Source organism: Symphalangus syndactylus, chromosome 5, assembly GCF_028878055.3.
Source record: "Symphalangus syndactylus isolate Jambi chromosome 5, NHGRI_mSymSyn1-v2.1_pri, whole genome shotgun sequence".
In the NCBI taxonomy this organism is placed as follows: Eukaryota; Metazoa; Chordata; class Mammalia; order Primates; family Hylobatidae; genus Symphalangus; species Symphalangus syndactylus.
The window spans coordinates 143892527-143920013 of NC_072427.2; the positions used below are offsets into that span (position 1 = coordinate 143892527).

A 27487-nucleotide genomic window follows, 5' to 3' on the forward strand; every position below is an offset into this window, starting at 1 on the left:
TACAGTAAATTGCACAGATCTCAAGTGTGAAGTTTGAGGGTTTTTTTGTTTTTTTTTGCGGCAGAGTCTCACTCCGTCAGTGGCGCAGTCTCAGCTCACTGCAACGTTTGCCTCCCAGGCTCAAGCAATCCTCCCATCTCAGCCTCCCGAGTAGCTAGGACTGTAGGTGTGTGCCACCGCATCCGGCTAATTTTTGTATCTTTTGTAGAGATGGGGTTTCACCGTGTTGCTCAGGATAGACTTGAATTCCTGGGCTCAAGTGATCCGCCCACCTCAGCCTCCCAAAGTGCTGGGCTTATAGCACGAGTTTTTTTTGTTGTTGTAAAAACTTCTGGGACTACAGGCATGAGCCACTGTGCCCGGCTTAGTTTGAGTTTTGGTAAATGAGTTATCAAATGTTGTCATTGCCTTATTCAAGCAGAAGTCATTTTTTATATTTAATTTTTGAAGTTGGGAGTTTCTGTACTATGTGGATAGAATAAATCAAACTCTAAACCTATGGAGGGGCAGTCTTATGATTATGAAGTCTTGGGTGATCTTTCCTACCTTTTCAGAGCCTAGAGCAAGACAAAAAAGGCTTCCTTGTCTCCCTCTGCCAGTGGGCAGATCTTTCTACTTCATTGTTCTTTGAGAGTCCATGCTTTGTGCAGGAATCTTACTTCTAACACTGTGTCTTGTGTGCCAAGATCTTCCCTGGTTTGTCATTGGAACAGAAGTTTCTCAGTTTCTGAAATCAGAAAATCCAGGGTCGTCATAGCATCAGGTCAAATATATACTGCTTTTTTTTATTCTTTTTTTTGTTTGAGATGGAGTCTTGCTCTGTTGTCCAGGCTAGAGTGCAGTGGCACAATCTCGGCTCACTGCAACCTCTGCCACCTAGGTTCAAGCCATTCTCATGCCTCAGCCTCCCAAATAGCTGGGACTACAGGCGCCTGCCACCACACCCGGCTAATTTTTGTATTTTTAGTAGAGATGGGGTTTTACCATATTGGCCAGGCTGGTCTCGAACTCCTGACCTTGTGATCTGCCCGCCTTGGCTTCCTAAAGTGCTGGGATTACAGGCGTGAGCCACTGCACCTGGCCATGTACTGCTTTTTACTTTCCTGTTCATTTTTGGTCTCAGGAGATTTCCCCTACTTTCTTGGTAAGTTCTACATTTAAAGGGGTGTTTGTATATTTTATTTTGTGTATATGTACAAATCAAATAAAAAGATTCACCAGTAGTTCTAGATGTTTTGTAAAAGAAGTGTTTTCTGGTTGTCTTTTTACCAAATTACCAGAATAGGAACTCTGACTTACATGTTTTAAAATTGTCTATTCTTTCATGTACCATGTGCATGATAGTTGAGAATTATTCATACTCACTAATATGTATATTAATGACTTATTTTAATTATGGGTAGGATTATATAAGTAACTTCAAGGATCATGACATGATTTATGATCCAGTATAGATCTGGGTCACTTAGTTTTTATAGCTGAAGTCTCAATGTCTTCATTAGTCACCTTTGTATGTAATTACATCCTGTAAAGGGTGAAATTTTATCCCTTTAGTCTGGATTTATTGAAACTGAACATTTCTGAACATTTTCATTATGGGAAACTGAATTCAGATTGAGTATACATACCAAATTAGGGCTTGTGAATATTTTGGAAGATTTGTTGTTTTATCCTTTCCTAATCAAATAAATGCTTTGGATTGTAATAAAAATGTATAAAGTAAATTTGTGTAAAATGGCTTGTGTGTCTAGTCTTATTATCAGTTTGAGATATTTTTATTTTCCTGGCATAAGAAATTGTGACATCTTGAAAACTTAATATAGGTTTACTTGCTTTACTTCCCTCCCAGTTAAAATGAAGCTCATCTTCTACCTTTCACTCCATTTAAAGATTATTTTCCAGAAAGCATTACAAATGAATATCAGACCAGACCCAGCAATAAAATTACATTTGTGTGGACGCTAATGAACAGCATATAACAGCCTGGTCCTGGTTTTCATGATTTTTGGATGAATAGCAGATGTGTATGTATACTATTGCAAAGTGGAGCTGTGACCACATATATTTATTTAATTATTCAGTATCAAGTACATATGTTCATTCTCTCTTAATTCAAAGCCAAAATAAAGCTAATTGAGGCCAAAATAAATTAGAGGCCAAATAGATTACATAACCAGAGTTAGTAAAGATTACTGCTGAAGTGAGATTTCTTCTATATAAGCCTATAGCCTAGCTTTTGAGAAGCCAAGGGAGAGATTTATCACACGCTGTTTCCCAAAGCATACTAAAATTGGCTTTAAAATATGTTGCTGATAAAAGCCCTTGCAGAATATAATACACAACTAGTTGAATTAAGCGACTTCATTGTTAAGTGCTTTTATGTATCTACAGGTTTCTAAGGTAGATTCTAAGGTAGATTAAATACAAAAACAAAACAACCAAACCTGCTCCTTAATATGTGCACACCAATTATTCTTTATTTTTTGAAAGAGTCTAAAATAAAATGAAGTAGTCAAGGAGTTTACGTCACAGTTTAGTTTTTAAATGGCTGAGTTCAGGGAGAGATTTTCAAGTCTCAGTGTGAGATATTCTTCTTCTTCTTTTTTTTTTTTTTTGAAACAGAGTTTCACTTCTGTTGCCCAGGCTGGAGTGCAATGGCATGATCTCGGCTCACAGCAACCTCCGCCTTGCGGGTTCAAGCAATTCTCCTGCCTCAGCCTCCCAAGTAGCTGGGATTACAGGCATGTGCCACCACGCCAGGCTAATTTTGTGTTTTTGGTAGAGGCGGGGATTCTCCATGTTGGTCAGGCTGGTCTCGAGCTCCCGACCTCAGGTGATCCGCCTGCCTCGGCCTCCCAGAGTGCTGGGATTACAGGCGTGAACCATTGTGCCGGGCCCATATTCTTCATTTTCCTCATAATAGAAAATGTTTGTGTCATATCCTAGCAGATCTTGAGAATGTTTTTTTCCCTCAGGACTTTTCCTGCGTCACATCCCTGTACCATGTCCTCTGAGCAGGCCTCAGTAGCTACCACTCCTCTTGGGTCAGCTTCAGTGCTGCGTCCTTGAATGTAATGAATGCCTCTTTCCTGGCTCACTGGAGCCTGTTGCCATTTTTCTGCTTTCCCTAGAGCAGTGGTCCCTGAACTTTTTGGCACCAGGGACTGGTTATGTGGAAGACAGTTTTTCCACAGGAACTGGGCAGTAGCGGGGTGGGTGGGATGGTTTCTGGATGAAACTGTGCCACCTCAGATCAGGCATTAGATTCACAAATGGAGGTGTGCAACCTAGATCCGTTGCATGCGCAGTTCACAATAAGGTTCACACTCCTGAGACTAATGCTGCCACTGATCTGACAGGAGGCAGAGCTCAGGCAGTAATGCTCGCTTGCCTGCTGCTCACCTCCTGCTGTGCAGCCAGTTCCTAGCAGGCCACTGATTGCTACTGGTCCACAGCCTGGGGCTTGAGGACCCCTGCCCTAGAGAAGGGCACAGTCTCATAAGGCAGATCCTAAGACTAAAGACTCATTCTGCTACTGGGTCACTGCATAAACTGAAGACACCTACTTGTTACCTTTTAGGCATAGCATTTATCTCTTCCTGTTAGGTTCTGTTTTTTTTTTTTGAAATGGAGCCTCGCTCTGTCACCTAGGCTGTTGTGCAGTGGCGTGATCTGGGCTCACTGCAACCTCCGCCTCCCGGGTTCAAGCGATTCTCATGCCTCCAGCCTCCCCAGTAGCTGGGACTACAGGCGTGCATCAGCTAATTTTTGTATTTTTAGTAGAGACGGGGGTTTCACCATGTTGGCCAGGCTGGTCCTGAACTCCCAACCTCAGGTGATTCCACCCCCCCCCCCGCTTGGCCTCCCAAATGGCTGGGATTACAGGTGTGAGCCACCACACCTGGCCAGGCTCTCTTTCTTAATCCTTATCTTGGATACATAATTTAGCTACTCTTGGGGAAATGTGCCAAATGAGGATTTGGTACCAGTCTTATTGACCACTGACCAGTAAAAATGAGTGCCAAGCTTTACACAACAGCAAACTGAAGCAGAAAGGGCTCCCCTCTTGCCTTTTATTTGTTTTTTGTTTTTTTAAATAAAAGACCATTTTTTAGAACAGTTTTGGGCTTACAACAAAATTGGCTGAAACAAAATACTCCTAATTTCTCCCTTCCATCCCCTGTATTGTTGCCATCATTCATTTCGCTTATATATAAGCTAAAATCATTGACTACATTGTTGCTGTTACTATTTTGAACAAACTGTTACCTGTTAGCTGAATTAAGAATAAGAAAAGGCCAGGTGTGGTGACTCATGCCTGTAATCCCAGCACTTTGGGAGGCCAAGGTGGGTGGATCACCTGAGGTCAGGAGTTCAAGACCAGCCCGGCCAACATGGTGAAACCCTGTCTCTACCAAAAATACAAAAAATTAGCCTGGCATGGTGGTGCGTGCCTGTAATCTCAGCTACTCTGGAGACTGAGGCAGGAGAATCGCTTGAACCTGGGGGGTGGAGGTTGCAGTGAGGTGAGATTGTGCCATTGTACTCCAGCCTGGGCAACAAGAGTAAAACTCTGTCTCAATTTAAAAAAAAAAAATTAAGGAAAATAAGTTTTTATTTTACCTTCACTTATTCCTTCTCTAATGCTGTTACTTTCTTTTTGTATATCTATTTTTGACCTATATTATTTTTCTTCCTGAAGAACTACTTTTAACATTTCTTAAAAGGCAGGTCTACTGGTAACAAATCCCTCAATTTTTGTTGGTCTTGAGAAAGTCTTTAGTTCTCCTTCACTTTTTAAGGATAATTTTGCAGGGTAGAGAATTCCAGGCTAGTAGTTTTTTCTTTTTCCTTTCTCTTGAATTTTAAAATATTTCACTCTATTCTCTATTTGCTTGTATGGTTTATGAGGATAAGTTGGATGTAATCCTGCTCTTCTACAAGTAAGGTGTTTTTTCTTGCTTAAGATTTAATTTTTTTTTCATTTTCTGCAGTTTGAATATGATATGCCAAGGTGTAGGTGGTGGTTTGTTTTGTTTTGCCTTTTCCCGCTTGTTCTCTGAGCTGACTAGATCTGTGGTTTGCTGTCTGACATTAGTTTGTGTGGAATTCTGTCATTACTGCTTCAAATATTTTCTCTTTCTGCATTCTCACTATGTGTATGTTGTACCTTTTGTATAATAGTTGTCCCACAATTCTTATTGTTTTTAAAAATATATATTATAAAAATACGAACGCTTCACGAATTTGCATGTTATCCTTGCGCAGGGGCCATGCTGATCTTCTGTGAATTGTTCCAGTGTTAGTGTATGTGCTGCTGAATTGAATGCAGTTCTTAGATATTCTGTTCTCTTTTTTTTGGTCTTTTTAAAAAATTTGCTTTTCAGCTTTGGAAGTTTCTATTGACATATTCTCAAGCTCAGATTCCTCAGCCATGTACAGTATACTAATGAACCCATCAAAGGCATTCTTCATTTATGTTACAGTGTTTTTGGTCTCCAGCATTTCTCTTTGATTTTTCCCTTTGCTTATATTATCAGTCTATTCTTCCATGTTGTCTGTTTTTTCCCATTAGCATCCTTAGCATATTAATCATAGTTGCTTTAAATTCTTTTCTGTTTATTGCAATATTCTTTCCATATTTGAATCTGGTTTGATACTTGCTCTGTCTCTTCAAACTGCTTTTTTGTCTTTTAGTATGCCTTGTAAGTTTTTGTTGAAAGCCGGATATGACATATCAGATAAAAGAAATTGTGATATATAGGCCTTTTGTAATGTGATGGTAAGCTGTGGGGAGAGAAAAAATATTCTGTAGTTCAATGACTATATTTCAGTTGTTTAGTCAGCCATTGCCCTGGGCTGTGAGCTTCGCAAGTGCTTCTCAGTTCCTTTCATCCCCTTAGGTGGGACAGAATGGTTAGAGGAGGTTGGAGTTAAGTATTTCTCTTCTGTGTAGACTGCGAGAGGGAGGTGGAGCTGGATATTTTCCTTCCCCCAGGTTGGTTAGGCTATAGTAAGATGGATTTTCTTGAGGGCAGACCTTACCAGAACTATAGCCTTACAAGAACTCTCCTTGCACAGGCAGCAGTGGGTATTTTTCTCGGGTCTCTCTCTTTTTTTTTTTTTTTTTTTTTGAGACACAGTTTTGCTCTGTCGCCTAGGTTGGAGTGCAATGGTGTGATCTCGGCTCAGTGCAACCTCTGCCTCCCAGGTTCAAGTGATTCTCCTGCTTCTGCCTCCTGAGTAGCTGGGATTACAGGTGTCCTCCAGGATGCTCAGCTAATTTTTGTATTTTTATTAGAGATGGGGTTTTACTATGTTGGTCCAGCTGGTCTCAAACTCCTGACCTCAAGTGATTCACTTGCCTCGGCCTCTCAAAGTGCTGGGGTTACAGGAGTGAGCCACCGCACTGGCTCGGATCTTTACTATGAGAACCTGGTAGAGCTCCTGGAGGTAAAACTAAAAAAAGTGTCCCTAGAGTTTTTAACTTTCAGATTTGTCCATACTAAGCCTCCAGCAAGTCATCAGTTGCAATTTAGGTTTTCCTACTCGGGTGCTGGCTCCTGTAGAGAGGTTTTTGTCCATGGATTTCTGCTTTGATAAATTATGATCCTTTGTATCACCTTGTCTGTCTATCCAATTGTTGGGGCAGTGGTTTGCCCTGTGAACCTTACTTCTCTGATGGATCTAAGAAGAGTTGTTGATCTTTGTTGTTGTCATTTAGCTTTTTACTCACTATTAGGATAGAGTGACGATTTCCAAGCTTCTTCCCCCCTCCCCGCACCCACCCCGGCCAGGTGGAGTCTTGCTTTGTCGCCCAGGCTGGAGTGCAGTGGTGTGATTTTGGCTCACTGCATCCTCCCATCCTCCACCCACTGGGTTCAAGTGATTCGCCTGCCTCAGCCTCCCAAGTAGCTGGGATTACAGGTGCCTGCCACCACAACTGGCTAATTTTTGTATTTTTAGTAGAGATGGGGTTTCACCATGTTAGTCAGGCTGGTCTAGAACTCCCGACCTCAGGTGATCCGCTTGCCTGGACCTCCTAAAGTGCTGGGATTACAGGTGTGAGCCACCACCCCCGGCCATTCAGAGGGTTTTAATTTGGATTCAGGCAGGCATCCAGGGAATAGGTATGTTCTTACCTTATTTATATCCTTGGTCTTAGTCTAGTTCCCTTGTGTGTTGGTATTGCGCTACTGATACTGTTATTTATTATGAAAGACAGTGTACCTGCAGTAAGCTGATACTGTTCAGTGGACTGGACTGATTTTGTTTAAAAATCCTTATAGCAAGACTGAGCTGGGTAAGTGAACCCATAACATATCAGTTTATGTATAGGAAGTTTGAAGTGGATGTGAAAGCAGTATAATGAATTCATAACTGTTTTCAAGCTTTCATTAATTTATTTTTGATAGACACATAAGTGATAGAGAATGTGGTTGTAAAATAAAGATATGAAATCTGTTTTTTATATAAATAAATTTAACATTTTTCTTTTGAAGCCTAATCATGAGCAGACAACTGTTAGTAATCTGAAAGTGAAGTTTTCTGAAATGAGTCTCCTAGAGATTGTGGGGGAAAAAAAAAGTGGTATGTGCATGGAGATAAGCCTGCAAGCATGTAGACTCTGCACTCTGTTTGGTAGCATTGAAGATGACTGTGGAAATATGTATACAAATATGTAGAAGATGAGAAACACAGGACAAAAGCATACTACACAGATGTCAAAACCCATAGCACTTTATAGCAGAAAGCGTGGACCTTAATGAATACAAATTTTAAAAGACCATCTTTTAGGAGGCTGGGGGATTCCAGGATGGAATGCAGATTGAGACAAAGAATCTAATTGTATTAGAGATGTATAAAACAACCTCATTGAAGTGGGTGATGGGGGAAAACTGTTGATCTCATTAATTTTGGAGATGCATAGTGCCTATAATACTAAAGGCAAAAAGCACTGCACATATTCTCTACTTGTAGTGTACATTAGTTGATAATATTGCTTCATTTAAAGGTACAGTTAACAATTCTGATACTGCAATTCTGATACCTCTAGTAATGTATACTAGAGTTAAATAGTTAAGTATAAGTGGATGGTGGATTGTGGGAGCCAGATTTCTCACTTTTGGAATGGAAAGTTACAAGCAAGGAGAAGGAGGCTAGAGTGATCCATGTGGTAAAGGATTAGAATTGGAGACATCAGTGTTTAGTCCATGTTTAGCTTAATATATACAGTGTACATTTTAAATAAGGTTAGTTGATTAACCTTAAAACAATGAAAAATAATCTCAGCCTTGGAATTTATACACATTAAAAATTAAGATAGGAGTAGTAGAAAAGTATAATTAATATTTTTAGCATTTGATTTAAAAAATACTGTAGGATTTGTCAGATCTCACAGACTGGGGGAGGGTCCTAGGCCCATACCTATGTATTACCAGTCATATTGTTGAATGGCCCTCAAGATGAAAGATTGTATTGATAAAAACAAGTGCAGATTCCTTCATCATAAGAGTTAGTGGTTGTATTTTACAGTATTTGTAATGTTATGTAAATTATTGTTTAAATATGTGTGGCATGGTTCTACCTTAGCCATCATTCCCAAGGGAAAACACAGCAACAGGGTTTCAGTGTAGCTAATACTTGTACCTAGTTTTCTGTTAAACACTTGGTTTGTGGCAAGACTTGTAGGATGTTCATTTCCCAGTCATTCTGGGAGGCTCAGATAAATGACCATCACATGCATCTAAATGGTTGGGGAAAATTCAGGTCTTAGGTCCTCTTTTTTTTTTTCCTGATGAAATGAAGAACTTGAGTGAAATAATTAGGGAGGTATTTCTTAAAATCCTTGGAGCATCTTTATAATTGTTATTATTCTTAACTAATGGCCTGTGTGGAGGTTACCACATAGTCTGGGAGGATAATTTAAAATATTTTATTTTGGTGTTGGACTGTGTCATCTATAATTTTGGCTTCAGAGAATAGAGTAAAATATGATTGAGATTTAATTGGTGGTTTTTCTGAATTGATCTAGGAGTGATTTGCTAAATGCTTTATACACTTATCCTAGAAATATTCGTTAGTGTTGTTTTTAGGATTGTATATATAACTTTTATTACTATACATTTACTATGTATTTTTGATGTTACAAAGACTAATGTAAGGAAAGATAATATTTTGGTTTTATTCTCTTATTACAGTGCAGATTCCGATTCTGTAGATCTAGGATGGAGCTTGATTGATTCATGGACCACACTTTTGTCATAAGTATATATATATATATATAGGAAAAAACATAGTATATATAGGGTTTGGTACTCTGCAGTTTCAGGCATCCACTGTGGGTCTTGGAATGTTGGAATGTTCCCCCCGCAAGAATGGAATCTTTCTTTCTTTTTTTTTTTTTTTTTTTTGAGATGGAGTCTTGCTCTGTCTCCCAGGCTGGAGTGCAATGGCGTGATCTTGGCTCACTGCAACCTCTGCCTCCTGGGTTCAAGCAATTCTCTTGCCTCAGCCTACCGAGTAGTTGGGATTACAGGCACCCACCACGACAACCGGCTAATTTTTTTGTATTTTTAGTAGAGATGGGATTTCACCATGTTGGTCAGGCTGGTCTTGAACTCCTGACCTCAGGTGATCCGCCCGCCTCAACCTTCCAAAGTGCTGGGATTACAGGCGTGAGCCACTGCACCCCGCCGTAATCTTTCTTTATATATATATATATATATATATATATATATATATATATATATATATATATATATGGTTATCGCTATAAATATATAAAATTGGGTGCCAAAAGCTTGAAAGGTTATAGAGGAAATTTGAAAATCTACTTTTATTCTCACAGATGTGTGTATTTTTACTTAGTAAAATTTACTGCTTAGTAAAATTTAGGCAGTACTTGTGAACTTTTCAAATCCCCCTTCTCAATTTGTAGAGCTTTTGAAGGAAATGTGAAAAGCCATTGTGTGAGAAGGAATTTTAGTTGTTGCTTTGTTCCCCTATATGGTCTTGCACAGTGGAAGGGTATAAGTACATAAAGCATTTAGCAAATCACTCCTAGATCAATTCAGAAAAACCACCAATTAAATCTCAGTCATATTTTACTCTATTCTCTGAAGCCAAAATTATAGATGACACAGTCCAACACCATCCTCCCAGACTATGTGGTAACCTCCACACAGGCGAGTACCAACTGGAGCTTAATGATTAGCTAATATTTAGGGTCAGTGGTTAATGAGTTAAATACATTAACACCAGCTGTGCAAGAATAGAATGCTATGGATAAACAGGTGCTTGAGAATATTATGTTCCTCTTCACTGGTTCTAAGCCCTGTGTGAGTGCATTAGAGTTCCTTGGGAAGCTGTTAAAAAAATACTGATTCCTGGGTTTGAGCCCAGACCAATTGAATCAGAATCTCTGATGAAAGAACCCACATAATGGATATTTTTAAATAAGTTTCTTAGGTCATTCTCAAGTGCTGCCAGGGTTGAAATTTTTTGCTGTAGGTATTTCATGATGTTGCTGATGCTGTTGACGCTGTTATTTTGTGTGTGTGTGTCAGAGAGGGAAGAGGGGGAGGTGCACAGTCTAAGAAACATGCTAAAGCAACAATTCTAGTTTCTTAATATCCAAGAACTGGTTATCTTGTGATCATTATGTATTGATGATTATTGGGTTTTGAAGTTATGAAGGCATGGGTAAACCAAACTGTTCAATTGGGTTTTCTCTTACACTTCATTGTTTATGGTGATATAAATACAAAAGTCTAATGTTAAGTTGGCTTTTGCATCTGTAATAGTTCCTTTTATATTAGTTTGCATCAAGATATTGTTTTAAATGTGTGTACAGAAAGAAGGGTCAGGATGTGATTTAGCTGACAATTTTCTGCTAACCAGTCTCACGAATATTGACATTAGTTCTTAAGGAGAGAGAGGTCATAGTAGATTGTGGGAAGAACTGTGAGACTTTGCAAACATGCCACTTGTAGAAGGTAGGGGGTTCTAAGATACGAGACTTTGTCAGAGCAAGGGTTGAAGTTACTTTATCTAAACTTTAAAGTGGTGCTTTGGGATGTCGTTGTGATTTAAGAATATGTGTTAGGCTGGGCGTGGTGGCTCATGCCTGTAATCCCAGCACTTTGGGAGACTGAGGTAGGTGGATCACTTTAGCTCAGGAGTTTGAGACCAGCCTGGGCAATGTGGTGAAACCCTGTGTCTACTAAAAATAGAAAAAATTAACCGGGTGTGGTGGCGCACTCCTGTGCTCCCATTTACTCAGGAGGCTGAGGTGGGAGGATTGCTTGAGCCCAGGAGGTGGAGGTTGCAGTGAGCTGAGATTGTACCACTGCATGGCAGCCTGGGTGATGGAGTGAGACCCTGTCTCAAAAAAAAAAAAAAAAAAAAAAGGAAAATATGCGTTAGTGTTCATAGTCTTAAATAATAGAAATCCCTCTACTTTAATCGTAAATGGCTTTGTGATTAAAGAGGATATTGTGCTACTCATAGAATTTCCTAAAGGGTAGAAGAACCAGTCTTGTGCAGGAACAATGCTACGTACTATACTGCAGAGCTGGTCCAGTGAAGGCATCACTGTTAGGTGACATGTTCACACTATTTGTACTTTCTCTGACGTAAGGTGACAGATACTCCCAAAACTGTTGTCAGTGTTCCCTTTTAAAACTGGATGAAGGAAGAATTTTTTTTTTTTTTTTTTTTTTTTTTTTTGAGACGGGTTCTTGCTCTATTGTCCAGACTGGAATGTAGTGGCACGATCTCAGCTTACTGCAACCTCTGCCTCCTGGGTTCAAGTGATCCTCCTGCCTCAGCCTCCCTAGTAGCTGGGACTGCAGGCGTGTGCCACCACACCCGGTTAATTTTTGTATTTTTAGTAGAGACAGGGTTTTACCATGTTGGCCTGGCTGTCTCGAACTCCTGACCTCAGGTGATCCGCCCGCCTCAGCCTCCCAAAGTGCTGGGATTACAGGCGTGAACCACCGTGCCCAGCTGGAAGAATTAATTAATTCAAACTGGAGTAAATTAGCTGTTGCTATTGCCTTCAACCTCACCAGAATGGATTGCTTATGGGGCTTGCTTCTGTCGCTGCTTCCTCTTTGACCTCTACATCCTCCATCTTTTGTTGATTCAGTTTTTCAAAGCTGGGGTTGATTTGTCTGACTGGAAAAGCTCAGGACTTACACGTAACCCTGTCCCAGTTAGGAGAAAGATGTGGAAAGCAAATACCTGGTTTTCCGTTTCTTTAGTTTTAGGGCAAGGTTTTGCCTGATAAAGTGAAGAATTCTCCAAACAGGATAGTGGATTCGATAAAGCTGGGGAGCTCCCTCCAGTGCCGTATATCCATGAAAGAACATTTTGTGAATGAAAGGGAATGGTTACAGGGTTTGTGGATATCTTTGCTGTGATTTGAGTCTTGTTTGTATTTTTTTTCCCTTTCTAATGTTGAAAAATGAATGAGGTGCAATGGTAGATATAAAAGTGGAGGCCAATTGGCCTGACGGGGTGGCTCACGCCTGTAATCCCAGCACTTTGGGAGGCTGAGGCGGGCAGATCACGAGGTCAAGAGACCGATACCATCCTGGCCAACATGGGAAACCTCATCTCTACTAAAAATACAAAAATTAGCTGGGCGTGGTGGTGGGCGCCTATAGTCCCAGCTACTCGGGAGGCTGAGGCAGGAGAATCGTTTGAACCCGGGTGGTGGAGGTTGCAGTGAGCCGAGATGGTGCCACTGCACTCCAGCCTGGGCGACAGAGTGAGACTGTCTCAAAAAACAAACAAACAAAAACCAAAAAGGGGTAGACAGTTAAGAGTATAAAATTTGTAACTAAAGTGGGCCCTACAAGTAATCTGTTGTTATTTTATTTTATTTTATTTTATTTGAGATGGAGCCTTGCTCTGTTGCTCAGGCTGGAGTGCAGTGGTGCGATCTCGGCTCGCTGCAACCTTCACCTCCCGGGTTCAAGCGATTCTCCTGCCTCAGCCTCCTGAGTAGCTGGGATTACAGGCGTGTGCCACCACGCCTGGCTAATTTTTGTATTTTTAGTAGAGACGGGGTTTCACCATGTTGATCAGGCTAGTCTCGAACTCCTGACCTCGTGACCTGCCTGCCTCAGCTCCCAAAGTGCTGGGATTACAGGCGTGAGCCACCGCGCCCAGCCTCCTTTATTTTATTAAAGAATTAAGGAAATACTTCAAATATATCAATATCTGGCTGCTGCTTTCCAGATTACAAAATCAAAGCCCATCTATTTTAAGTGACTTGCCTGAAACTAGAAAATAGCAGATCCGTGATAAATCAGGTATTTCCTTTAATTATTTTTACTCTGTCTTTACTCATGCTTAAAACTTACTTGGGAGAGAGGAATACATATATGAAACAATCATAAGACAACACTAAGGAAGCACATAAGTAAAAGAGAGTGATGAGATCTAGTTGCTGAATGAATTAATAAAGAATTGAAAGTGAATTGATTAGGGAAGGTTTCTTTATGGTAATGACTTTGAACTGACCTATAGGCTCTGGAATGAGAAAAGGAAAAGGCATTTCAAAGGAAGAAAAATTACCTTTATTACCTTTATTGAGGTAATAAAGAAGTTATGTATGGAGGCCAGTAATTGATTAGAGAATAGGATTCATATGTTGTGGTCATGTGGTTTTTGGGGTTGATCATTTGGTAGTGGTCCTTACATATCTGGTTTAGAGTTTGAATTTGCCTCCTCCTGGAGTTCCTATAGCTTAAAAAAATTTGGATATAATTCACATGCCATAAAATTCATTTTTTTTGGATATATACAATTCAGTGATTTTTAAGCATAGTCATGAAGTGGCACAGCCCTCACCACTGTCTGATTTCAGAGTATTTTCATCACCCGGTAATTAAACTCTGAGTAAACCCACTAACAGTCTCTCCTCATTGTCCCCATCTCCTAGCTCCTGGCAACCAAGAATCTACTTCCTATCATTATAGATTTGCCTATTTTGGACAATTCATATACGTGGAATCATTCAATATGTAGCCGTTTGTGCCTGGTTTCAAGGTTCTTTCATGTTGTAGCATGTGCCAGTACTTCATTCCTTTTGATGGCTGAATTCTGTATAGAAGTACCACATTTTGTTTATTCACTCATCAATTGATGGACACTTTGTTTACATGTTTTAGCTGTTATGAATGATTTTGCTATGAACATTTGTGTACAGGTTTTTGTGTAGACAGATGTTTTTAATTTTCGTGGGTATCTAGGAGTGGAATTGCTGGGTCATATGGTAACTCTGTTTAAGTTTTTTTTAATGAAATACCAAATTGTGGGGTTTTCTTGAGATGGAGTTTCGCTCTTGTGGCCCAGGCTGGAGTGCAATGGCGCGATCTTGGCTCACTGCAACCACCGCCACCCGGGTTCAAGCAATTTTCCTGCCTCAGCCTCCTGAGTAGCTGGGATTACAGGTGCCCACCATCACTCCTGGCTAATTTTGGTATTTTTAGTAGAGATGGAGTTTCACCATGTTGGCCAGGCTGATCTCAAACTCCTGACCTCAGGTGATCCACCTGCCTCGGCCTCCCAAAGTGCTGGGATTACAGGCATGAGCAACCACACCCAGCCCCACATTGTTTTTTAAACTTGCTCTACCATTTTTATATTTCCACCAGCAGTGTATGAGGGTTTCAGTTTCTCTATTTTCTGCAATATTTGTTATTCTTTGTCTCTTTCTGGTTTTTTGTTTTTTAAAGAGATGGGGGTATTGCTGTCACTTGGGTTGGAGTACAGTGGCATGGTCATAGCTTACTGCAGCCTCAAACATCTGGGCTCAAGTGATCCTCCCTACTCAGCCTTCTTAGTAGCTGGGATTACAGGTGTGAGCCTCTGTGCCTGGCCCTCTCTCCTTTTTTAAAAAGTTATAACCATCTAGTGGGTGTATAGGCATATCTTATTGAGGTTTTGATTTACCTTTCCTTACTGACCGATGTTGAACATGTTCTGTGCTTTGACAACTTGTAAATCTTGATTTGTGAAATACCTATTTTAAAATTGTATTGTATTATTATTATTATTATTATTATTATTATTATTGAGAGAGGGTCTTGGTCTGTTCCCCAGCCTGGAATGCAGTGCATGATCATGACTCATTGCAGCCTCAACTCCCTGGGCTCAAGTGATTTTCCCATTTTAGCCTCCTGAGTATCTGGGAAATCACTTGAGCCCAGGGAGTTGAGGCTGCAATGAGCCATGATCATGCACTGCATTCCAGGCTGGGGAACAGACCAAGACCCTCTCTCAATAATAATAATAATAATAATAATAAGGTGTCACTCACCTTTGTCAGACATACGATTTGCAAATACTGATTTCCTGTTCTGTGGGTTGCCTTTTCACTTTCTTTGTGGTATCTCTTGAAACACACGTACAATGGAGTTTTGGGATGAAGTCTGATCTGTTTTTTTCTTTTGTTGCTTATGGTTTTAGTGTTATATCTGTGAAACCATTCTTTTAATTCTGGATCGTGAATATTTACTCATTGTCTTCTAAGAGTTTTATGGTCTTAGCTTTTACAATCAGGTCTTTATCCTTTTTGAATTAATTTCTGTATGTCCTGTAGAGGTCCAGCTTCATTGTTTTTCATGTGGATATCCAGTGATCCCAGCACCATTTGTTGAACAGACTGTTTTTCCCCACTGAACTGTCTTCACATCCTCATTGAAAGTCAATCGACCATAAATATAAGGGTTTATTTTTGGATTTTCATTTCTTTTTCATTTATCTAGATGTCTGCCCTTATACTAGTATCACACTGTCTTGATTACTGTGGCTTTGTAGTATGTTTAGCAATAGGGAAATCTGAGTCCCTATAGCTTTCAAAGCTAAGAGTGTCTCATAAAGCATTGGTCCCTTACCTTTTTGGCACCAGGGACTAGTTTCATGGAAGACAGTTTTTCCACGGACTGGGCTGGAGGGATGGTTTCAGTATGACTTAAGCACATTACCTTTATTGTGTACCTTATTTCTATTATTATTACATTGTGATGTATGATGAAATAATTATGTAACTCACCATAATGTAGAATCAGTAGGCGCCCTGAGTTTTTTTCCTGCAACTAGATGGTCTCATCTAGGGGTGATGGGAAACAGTGACAGATCATAAGGCATTAGATTCTAATAAGGAGCACGCAACCTAGATCCCTCACAATGTGCAGTTCACAATAGGGTTTATGCTCCTGTGAGAATCTAATACCTCCACTGATCTGACAGAGGCGGAGCTCAGGCGGTAATATGAACGATAGGGAGTGGCTGTAAATACAGATGAAGCTTTGCTCACTTGCCTGTTGCTCACCTCCTGCTGTGTGACCTGGTTCCTAAAAGGCCATGAACTGGTAATGGTCTCTGGCCTGGAGGTTGGGGACCCCAGTCATAAAGGATTTGTGTTTACATGATACCGTATTTTGTGAAAGGCAGTCTGGTAGCAATAAGCAGGATACTAGAGCCGTGAGAAATGAGGAACCAAAAGCAGAGAAACAAATTAGAAAGGCTCTTATATGTCATGCTAAGAAGTTTGGGATTCATGCTGAAAGTAAAGAAATTACATAATCCCAGATTGCAGAGGGAGGGAGAGGGTGTGTGGGAGGGGATGTGGTGGTAATATAATCATTAATTTCAGAGTATTATGGAAAATGGCCTTAAGGGTAGGGGACGGGAAGTCTGGAAAGAGGCTGTTTGGATTATCCATTAGTTTTATTGGGGCTTGAGAAAACAATCTTTAACAAGGCTTTTTTTTTTTTTTAATTTTTAGTACAGAGAGAAGACCACATCCAAGAAAACCCTGTAACAAAATATCAGAATTTGTGAACAACTGTCATTCTACCTAACGGTTGCAGAAACTAAAAATCCTGAGTCATTCTAGCCCCCCACCTCCTCACTCCTTACATTCAATCAGTTACCAATTCGTGTTTATTCTGCCTTCTAAGTAGCTCTTGGATTTGTCTTCTCTTCTCAAATACTATTTACATTGTTTTCAGGCCCTTATATTTTTCAGCTGAATAAAAAGTATAATTGGCTGTATTATTATCATTTTTTAAAACTTCAAATTTAAGGCCGGGTGCGGTGGCTCACGCCTGTAATCCCAGCACTTTGGAAGGCCGAGGCGGGCGGATCACGAGGTCAGGAGCTCGAGACCACGGTGAAACCCCGTCTCTACTAAAAATACAAAAAATTAGCTGGGCGTGGTAGCCTGTAGTCCCAGCTACTCGGAGAGGCTGAGGCAGGAGAATGGCGTGAACCCGGGAGGCGGAGCTTGCAGTGAGCCAAGATTGCGCCACTGCACTCTAGCCTGGGTGACAGAGTGAGACTCTGTCTCCAAAAAAAAAAAAAAAAAACAAAAACAAAAAAAAAAACTTCAAATTTAAATCATTATAAAACAATGTTGCATTATGGCCATTGTGGGTAACAAAGTCACTTTGAAATGTGCTAGAAGATCCAGGACATTCAGAAATCTAATAGATTTTGGCTTATGATAGATAGAGGGGTCTCCAAATCTTTCTCTCTTCTCCCTGTTTGTGTGTTTCTGTGGGTGGATTTAATTAAGACAGAAGAAAGTGAAGTAAAAGGCTGTTTCAGCGAATAGGACCAGAGGAGAGATGTAGAAGACCATAACCACTTTGAAGATTTTGAAAAAGATGAAGCAGGCCGGGCACAGTGGCTCACACTTATAATCCCAGCACTTCGGGAGGCCGAGGCGGGCGGATCATGAGGTCAGGAGATCGAGACCACGGTGAAACCCCATCTCTACTGAAAATACAAAAAATCAGCTGGGCGTGGTGGCGGGCGCCTGTAGTCCCAGCTACTCGGAGAGGCTGAGGCAGGAGAATGGCGTGAAACCGGGAGTTGGAGCTCGCAGTGAGTCAAGATTGCACCACTGCACTCCAGCCTGGGCGACAGAGCGAGACTCTGTCTCAAAAAAAAAAAAAAAAAAAAAAAGATGAAGCAATTAGGCAGATACATTAGTCTTAGTCTGTCACACAAATAGATTCCTTTTTTTTTTGAGACAGAGTTTCCCTCTTGTCGCCCAGGCTAGAGTGCAGTGGCCCCATCTTGGCTCACTGCAACCTCTGCCTTCTGGGTTCAAGTGATTCTCCTGCCTCAACTTCACAAGTAGCTGGGATTACAGGTGCTCACCACCATGCCTGGCTAATTTTTGTATTTTTAGTAGAGATGGGGTTTCACTGTGTTAGCCAGGCTGGTCTCGAACTCCTGACCTCAGGTGATCCTCCCACCTCGGCCTCCGAAAGTGTTGGGATTACAGGCATGAGCCACCACGCCTGGCCACAAATAGATTCTTAAAAGAAAACTCTGATCTTTAATACCTGAAAACACTGTCTACTGAAATCTTAAATCTTAGTCCTTGGCCAGGCGCGGTGGCTCACGCCTGTAATCCCAGCACTTTGGGAGGCCGAGGCTGGTGGATCACCTGAGGTCAGAAGTTTGAGACCATCCTGGCCAACATATGAGGCTGAGGCAGGAGGATTGCTTGAACTCAGGAGGCGGAGGTTGCAGTGAGCCGAGATTGCGCTATTGCACTCCAGCTTGGGCAACAAGAGCGAAACTCTGTCTCAAAAATTACATAACATAACGTAACATCACATCACATCACATCACATCATAACATAAATAAAATAAATAAAATAAAATAATAAAATAAAATAAAATAAAATAATAAAATAAAATAAAATATCTTAGCCCTTACTGATTAAGGCCATTAGTAATAGTAAACAACAGTACTGTTTTTATCAGACTATTTTTATTACCTTTTTTTTCATTATTTTTGCACAGTTTGTTGTCCCCTCAAATCTCAGGGATCAGCGGGAGAACCTGTGATATTTATTTCCCTGTGATGTCCTTCCCTCCTCAAACTTTTCCTTATTAGGAAGTGTTTGTAAAAACGTTAACTTTATGTTTGTTTGTAAGGATGTCAGAAACTGCAAATAAAAATGAGTTACCAAAACACCAAGGGTTTGGTCTAGGTCATGCTGCTCACTGCAGAGAAAGCCAGTGACTGAGGCAACAAGTATTGCCAAGGAAGAAGGCTTGAACTGGGTGCTGCAGCCAGGAAGATGAGAGCTCAGTCTCAAATCCATCTCCCTGAGTGACTAAAACGAAGGGTTCATATAGCAGGGAAGAAATGTAAAAGAAACAGGAACTAAGGCGGGCCAAGGAAGCAATCATGATGAATGAGTTGTCTAGCATCTTACTGTCTGTCTGGATGTGGTGATCTGGTGAGTTTCAGTTCTTTGATACTTTGAGCAGCCTGAAGGTCATTTCCTGAGGAAGGAACTCAGGTAAAACAAATGTAAGATTTCAAGCTTTAAGACCAGAAGGGTCAACTTCTATATTTATCCAAAACCTATCTAGGGAACTAATGGGTTGGTTTCAAATGGAGAAAACTCATTCCATATTCCCCCAACCAGGAAAACTGTTTTTTCTATGCTTGCTTACAGAAATAGGCTCTGATAGTTCAAGGAAAAAGAAAGTTCTCACATGACTTAGAAATTTCAAATAAATGCAACCAAAAGATTAGTCTTAGCATATTTTACAAATCAGATCATGAATTTTAAGCTTTTGCCTTTTAAGAATTAAGCTTATGTATTTATTTTGCAGGAATGTGTTTATGATGATTAAAGACTTCAGATTCTTACTATATAACATAGTTGATTTATGAGATATCTGAAGAATGGGTTTTTAGTAAGCTGACTGGGCCTTTGAATGGCACATTGTATTCACCTGTTATGAAAAGGAAGCTTATCTTTACTGTGTAAGGGGGTGTTAGGTTTAACATAAAGGAAGTATTTGTATCCAGTGCTTGTAAATATTAACTGAGATGTTTTGTTAAAGAATAAAGGAAAATTTCCTTTTTCTTGTTGAGTAAATGCTATTTTGTCCTAAATTTTCTCTTGTAATATACCTGCATCCAGTAAATATTCTTTTACTTATGACATATTTTTGAAAATGTGTTTTGAGAGTGGGGTGCTCCTTGGCTTCTTGGTTGGTTACTGTTATAAAATAGGTATTAGCAGGGAGTTTAGATTACTAAAAGACCCCATGGGGTGGGTAATGGTAAAAGTCTAAGAGAAGATGATAAATGTGAAGAACTGTCCTGCAAACAGATCAGAGCAGAAGGGTCAAAGCCAGTAGGAAAGATACTTTTCTTTTATATAAAGTATCTTATTTTAATCCTTACATCAACTAGTGAAGTATTCATTTTGCAGATGAAAATTAAAACTATGGTCACATGATTATCCAAGATTGGTATTAATAGAGCTAATATTAAATCTATGAGACATTATTGGTGTAAAAAATAGATAATTAAACAAATAGATTAGGAAAATCTACTGTACGTTACAATTTATAACGTGATAAAAGGAGTGGGAATCAAGAGGGAAGGGACTTCATACTAGAAGAATTTATCATTAGGAAAGAAAAAATCAGTTTATATCAGTATCTCACGTCGTACTTCAGATACATTTTAGATGGATAAAAATTTTTAAGTGAAAACTTAAACATCAAATGAAAACGTGAATGTTTAATCTTTGAAGAGAGAAGGGCTTTGTAAGCATGAAAGCAATGAAGGAAATTGCAAAGAAAAATATTGATTCAACCAAATTTTGATTCAAGCAAAAAAAGACAAAAATATTTGTAACAGATATATTAATAATAGACAGAGTTAGCCTTGATATATAAAAAGTACATACAAATTAATAAGAAAAATGTTTAATCCCCAATAGCTAAACTGAAAAAAATAGTAAATATTTTTCCTACTTTGTCTGTAAAAGGATTTAAGATGTTTTAGGAAGATATAAAAAAGTGATGCAAAATAAATAAACGTATTAATTTTATAAAATAAAATTTTAAAATTGAGATGGGAATATAAGAGTATAAATGTAAGATGAGACCAGGAGTGAAAATACGTATACCAAAACATATGTCATTAATTCCCATATACTTCCACACACATTTGATTTTAAGCCAAATTCCTTAGGGAAGAAAGTATCAGGTATGAGTTAATGTCCTTTAGATAAAAGCTGTTCACTGAAAAAAATCTTTACTCCAGATGATGAAACCAGTTTCTTCCCATTAGTCCTCTAAAGAAGCTGCTATATGATATAATGAAAAATATATTCAACAACATCTTTATAATATCCACAGTGACACATTTCTTTGGCATTTGTCCCTGCAGCATCTGGGCAAAGTGCAATTCAGTTAAAGCAGGTGAGGTGAGCTGGATCAGTTCTAATTCTCAAGACCAAGAATTCTCAAGGTCAAGGACGAAATTTTCCTCAGAAACTAATTTTGATGTATTTGTTAGAAAGGTAGTTGAAATTCTCATAAAGCATGACTGAAATAAATTTACCTTAAAAAAAAATAAAATTCTCTGTATGAGACCATTTAATGAAAAAGTCAGTGAAGCATATATAGCTTCCAGATTTGAGTGACAGGATATTCTAGTATACCTTCTGAGACAAACTAGTTGCAAAATATATAAAGAGACTGATTATATAGAATCATGAATAAACCAGTAAAACTTTATAAGTATTGCTATGGAAATCTGTATGGTGGGGACACAAAGGAGAGAGTATTCACTTTTACTTGGCGGGGGGGCGGTGGGGAGGCACTATTTTAGGGTGGTACTTGTTAGCTGAGCAGTTGTTGGCTAGAGGGACAAGGTGTGGAAGTGGGTAATAATTTTTAGTCATTAGAAATATTATGTGCCAGGCTCTTTTCATGCTTTTGTGCATTCAAAGAAAAGCAAGCAGCTCATAACTGGAGCATAGTAGAATAATAATGGTAATCATTAAAATGAAATTTTACCTGTATTTTTCAAGGATATGGCCTTGGTAATAAGACAGATACAAGAGGTCCCACGAGCAGGTGAGGCAGACCATTATTAAATATTTGAGTGCTGACCGTGTACTTGGCATTATGCTAGATTGTTTTAGGATAGGGGATACAACAAAAAATAAAGTCCTTGTTTTCAAGGACCTGGAATCTAGAGTGGTGGAAAATCTATGGGTAAACAGTCCTAATACTGTATTTGAAATGTACAGAGATGTAGTTTGTACCTGGAGCATAGTATCAGAATAACGTGCAGGAGCACAGAGGAGAGTGTGCTTGAAGAGGGGCATTCCTGACAGTTAATATTTCATTTTTATTAAACTTAGAGGCACTCAAAATGAGTCACCTTTGATTCTTTGGAAAGAGGAATGACGTATAACAGCAATTTTGAAAAATTACTAGAGTTAGCATTTTCTTTGATGATACTTGGGAATTAAATTGATGTAATCTGTTACCCGCTTTCAGGTTATAATCTTTATCTTCTAGTAGTGGTTTACCAATGTTATTTCTGAATTAAATATATTCTTTTCATTATGTCCACTAACTTTTTAAAATTAATTGACTAGACTGGGTGCTTAAGGCTGTTCATGAGGTTCTTATTTTCTCCAGGGCAACCAGTTTATACATTCAGAATTTCATGATGATGCATACTGTCACAAGCAAGTAATTAAGTAGACTTATTATCCCTTTTGAGGGACAGGTAAAAACATGGGATGACAAAGCCATCCCTACTCTGGATACAGAAGGAGAAACAGTGAGATTAGGATGCTTCAGTTCATCCATATTTGAACTCATCATCTTACCATCCCAAACCATGTCTATCTAATTCCATTCCAGACTCTCTTTTTTTGAGACGGAGTGTTGCTCTGTCGCCCAGACTGGAGTGCAGTGGCACGATCTCGGCTCATTGCAACCTCCACCTCCCAGGTTCAAGCGATTCTCCTGCCTCAGCGTCTTGAGTAGCTGGGATTACAGGTGCCCGCCACCACGCCCAACTGATTTTTGTATTTTTAGTTAAGATGGGGTTTGGGGTTTCACCATGTTGGCCAGGCTGGTCTCAAACTGCTGACCTCATTATCTGCCCATCTCGGCCTCCAAAGTGCTGGGATTACACATGTGAGCCACCGCACCCAGCCCAGACTCTTTTATCTGGTTACTGTATATTCTCTGTAAAAACAGCCACAGAAACCAACCTGCTAACGTGAATGCTTTCACTATCCTCTTTTATTAACTTCTACTTGTTTTTAAAATATGATACCAACACATGATCAAGTAGAGGGGAAGTGCAGAAGTAGGTCTGATTTCGTCACAATTCTTTTTTTCTTTTCACTTCTATTAGGAAGCAGAAATCCGTAAATTCTTCAAACTCCTCTTCACTTAAAGCCTAATCTACTAACCAGAGTGAGACAGGAACATGGGGTCAGGAATCAAGTTCAGGGGTTAGTAACAGGAAGGGTGTGAATTTTACACAACACTTTTCTTTTTCACATTAAAATCAGAACTATTTTCACTGGCTGCATTTTCAATTTGATTAATGATGTATGTGATTTTTGAAGTTTCCCGCAAAATAAATTTGATGGCAACAAAATGTTTTTGAGGACCTGTGGCTTTTTATAGGTCCTTTCAGAGTTACTTACATCTGTCACATTAATGTTCTTAGAATTAGCATGGCTCAACACTTCTGGATTGACTTAGTTTCATATGCAACTCCTAATTGTGATTTATTTTGCCCTGTTACTGTAGACCAACTTCTTTGACTGTTAATATGCTTTTTACTTTATTTACCTTTTCTAACCAACTTTCACTTATTTTTACACTGATTTTCCTGTTATTCTATTGACTGGTGGTCTGGATACAGAAGGAAAAACAACGAGGTGAGGATGCTTCAATTCATCCATATTTGAACTCATCATCTTGCTCTCCCAAACCACATCTAATTCCATATTATGTTGAATGACACCAATACACACGCATTCACATTTGCAAGTCTTGGGAGCCATCCTAGCCTATCCTTTCTCATTCCTCTTTCATATTGATCCAGTCCTCAACTTCTGTTGCCTTCCTTAGTCCTTATTTGGAATATTTCAGTTTTCTGGCTTTTTCTAGTTTCTTCTTCTTCCTCTAGCCAGTCCCTCAATGTTATTGTCACTGGAGTCCAAATTTCTTAGTATAGTAAAATAATACACGTGGGATTTCTTTCATTGCCAATGTACCTCACAATATGCTGCAGCTCTATGGATCTTCTTGCTGTTTATTGAATATATCATGACTTCATATGCTATGTCCTCTTCCTGGAACACTATTTCCCATTTTGGCAACTGCCTAAGTAAAATACATACTTTCTCTGGTATATTTTATTGACAACTCTTACATTCATTGACTTAATTGGGTGTCACTTCTCTATACTCTCAGAGCCTCCTGTTTATACCTTCCTCAATATACTTGCCACTCGTTGTCTACATTGCGAATTTTGTGAGGGCGATAGTTTTGCCCTGCTTATTTTCACATTCCCCATATCAGGCATGGTGCTTAGCTCCTAACAGGTGCTCACCGCTTTAATAGGTGTTCAAAACCTTAAGAAAATTGAATAATATATTGGTAACTTAAAACATTTTTTTTTTTTAATTTTCTGTGTCCTAATCGCTTTTTCGGTTACATTTGTAATGAGCTTTTTAATTTGAAAGTTAATGAAAATGTTTAGTATTTATAGATGAAATTTATTCCTTTATATTTTAAATATTTGCACAAATGAAGGCACATCTGTAATCTATTTAAAAATGCTAAATTTTCATCAAGTTCTCATCTGACAAATGCCTTAGTTTCACTTATTGTAGTTGGAATCTTTATCTGGGTCTTATCCTTGAAAAAATATGACTTGATTTATTTTTTAGGGTTGAATAATGAAGGAATTATCCATTAGCTTTGGTACATAGTGGCATGCAAATACTTTTATTCATTACTAAAATCTTGTTAGGTTGACTCACTCATTTGTAACATTTTATTTCACCATAAACTAGACACTGAGTTACAAAGTTAAATGCTTAGATTAGTTACAGTTAGGAAACCTACCTAAATTATATTGTACAAGAAAGACAATAGCTCTTATTGCATTTTCCATCTTTATAGTGTGCAAATTGCTACTGGTCAGCCCAGCCTGTGATGGCAACATTTCAAACTTTGTATCACTTAATCTCAAGTAATGCATGTTGCACTCACAGCGCAGAGTATAGATTAGTAGATATTGCAGTGACAATAACTTCTTATTTCTCTACACTCGTTTGTTTAAAGATACTGGTAGTTTTCATTTTATGTATTAATAGAGAAGATGGGAGGTGGCTAATGAATTGTGCTGTGGACTTGTTTTTAACTCTATTACTCTATCAAGATGGAAATATCAATTGATTTGTGTATTAAAGATATCCTGAGGAGAAATCTAGTTCATATATTATAATAGACATATGCACACAAAACCCTTTCACTGTTTCTGGCTGTCCTTACGCTTAGGTTATTAACCTTTTGTACTTCTTTCTCTTCTTGTAGCATCTCATGTGTCTTCCTTTACTCATTTCAGTGTGCACTGAGTTGGGGGTGAGAGGAGAAATTGAAAATGGAAAGCACAAGGTCTAGATTCATCTTTATTTAAAAAAAAATACGTGCAATGTGCCAGTCATTGTGATGTGGTAGTAACACCTAGTCTTTACCTTTGAGTTCTTTATAGTTTATCCACAAACTCTGATAAGTACTATAGTATAACAGAACCTGCCAAGAGCTCATAAGAGGGAATAACTTTGCCTTAGTAAGCTGGGAAAGATTTCTAAGAAAAGTTACCTTTGAATTAACTTCTTAAAATAGTCTATATTTCTTATTCATGTTTTAAGCAACTTTACTGAGTTAGAATTTACATGCAAAAAATTCATATTTTTTTGTTGATTGTTTAATGGGCTTTGATAAATACACCTAAGACAAACGTTCATTACTCTACTCCAGAAGGTGCCTTAAGCCCCTTTACAGTCAATCCCTTGCTCCTCCCCAGTAACTGTGAATCTGGTTTTTATCACCATAGATTAGTCTTTTTGATTTTACATCTATAGCTTCATATAATGGGATCACGTAGTAGGTACTCTTTTATGTGTGGTTTCTTTTGTTCAACATAATTTTAAAAAGTCATCCTTGACATTGATAAGTAGTTCTTTTATGTTGCTGAATAGTATTCCATTGTATGAATATATTATAGTGACTATGGATTCTGGATTCTGACCCCTCCCTGGGCTTGTTGCCGTTGTTGTGTGTGTTTGTTTAATGACTTTCCTGGGTTACTTCTGTTGTCTGTTTTCCTTTTAAAATATTTCTTGTGCCTGGCTTTCTAGGGATTGCCTCTGTGTTACCCTTATCTTCGTGGTCAGCTAATGATTGCTTAAAGGCTGTCCTAAACACCAGCAAGTTAGTGTTACCCCATTTTCCTGTGGACCTGTTTATGGTTTGGAGAATGTCTTAAAATTTTAGGCACTTTCAAAGTTGACCCATATTCAGCCAGAGACTAGCTTGCAAATGTTCTTCCTGGTGAAGTCTTATACATGCACACAGCCTTCCTGACTACTAAGCGTGAATATCCACTTAAGGCTCTTCTTGGCATTCTTTTTCCTAGGATCTTCCTGTTAGATTTCTGGCTCGTTTGCCATTTTGTTGCTTGCCCCCACCAGAGTCACTTAGATAATGGCCCTCGTGATGCCTGCCACTGAAAGCATTATTATTATTATTATTATTATTTTGACGGAATCTCAAAAGTGCAGTGGTGTGGTCTTGGCTCACTGCATCCTCTGCCTCCCAGGTTCAAGCGATTCCACTGCCTCAGCCTCCCCTGCCTCAGCCTCCTGAGTAGCTGGGACTACAGGTGCACACCGCCATGCCCAGCTAATTTTTGTATTTTTAATAGAGACAGGGTTTTACCATGTTGGCCAGGATGGTCTCGACCTCTTGACCTTGTGATCTCCCTGCCTTGGCCTCCCAAAGTGCTGGGATTACAGGCATGAGCCACTGCGCCCAGCCCACTCTAGTTTTTAACAGCATTCCTGGGTGCAGATTTTTCCATGCCTTTTTCCAACTAAGGTCAGTCCCCTTTTGCAGGGAAAGGTAGCAACCACTCTTTATGGCCTGCCATGTTTGCCCACAGTAGAATGTTTATGCCATGAGTCCGGCAGTATAGATGAGGATAGGAATAGCTCCTAGCTAAAATACCACAGTTCTTATTGAGATGCAGTATATTTTTCTTGAATAAATGCTTCTCATTTTGTTGTATGACCTTTGATCAGTTTTTGGAGGCTTTGGTGGTTAGATTTGACCTCGTCTTTTTTTTATTGCTTGGGGAGAGAATTTGCTGAACTCACAGAGCCTATTGGAAGACCTGGCCTCAGGATTTTTTTTAGTTTTCCTCTATATTTTTCCCAAACCGCAGGCATTTTTTTCTCCCTCCTGAAAACACAAAGCCAGTCATTTCACCTCCAATTTTTATTATGATTTTTTCATTTTAAAAAGTAGAGACAGCGTCTTGCTGTGTTGCCCAGGCTGTTCTTGAACTCCTGGACTCAGACAG

The 27487-nt window shown here is 39.2% G+C and overlaps 1 protein-coding gene and 1 non-coding gene across 9 annotated transcripts in view; one reads left to right on the plus strand and one right to left on the minus strand.

Moving 5' to 3' along the window:
* Positions 1-27487, plus strand: part of LRP6 (LDL receptor related protein 6) — a 162809-nt gene that overhangs the window by 41174 nt on the left and 94148 nt on the right. The window lies entirely within an intron of this gene.
* Positions 5224-5330, minus strand: LOC129483602 (U6 spliceosomal RNA). The gene has a single exon (XR_008658124.1). It is a non-coding gene; the product is annotated as a U6 spliceosomal RNA (small nuclear RNA).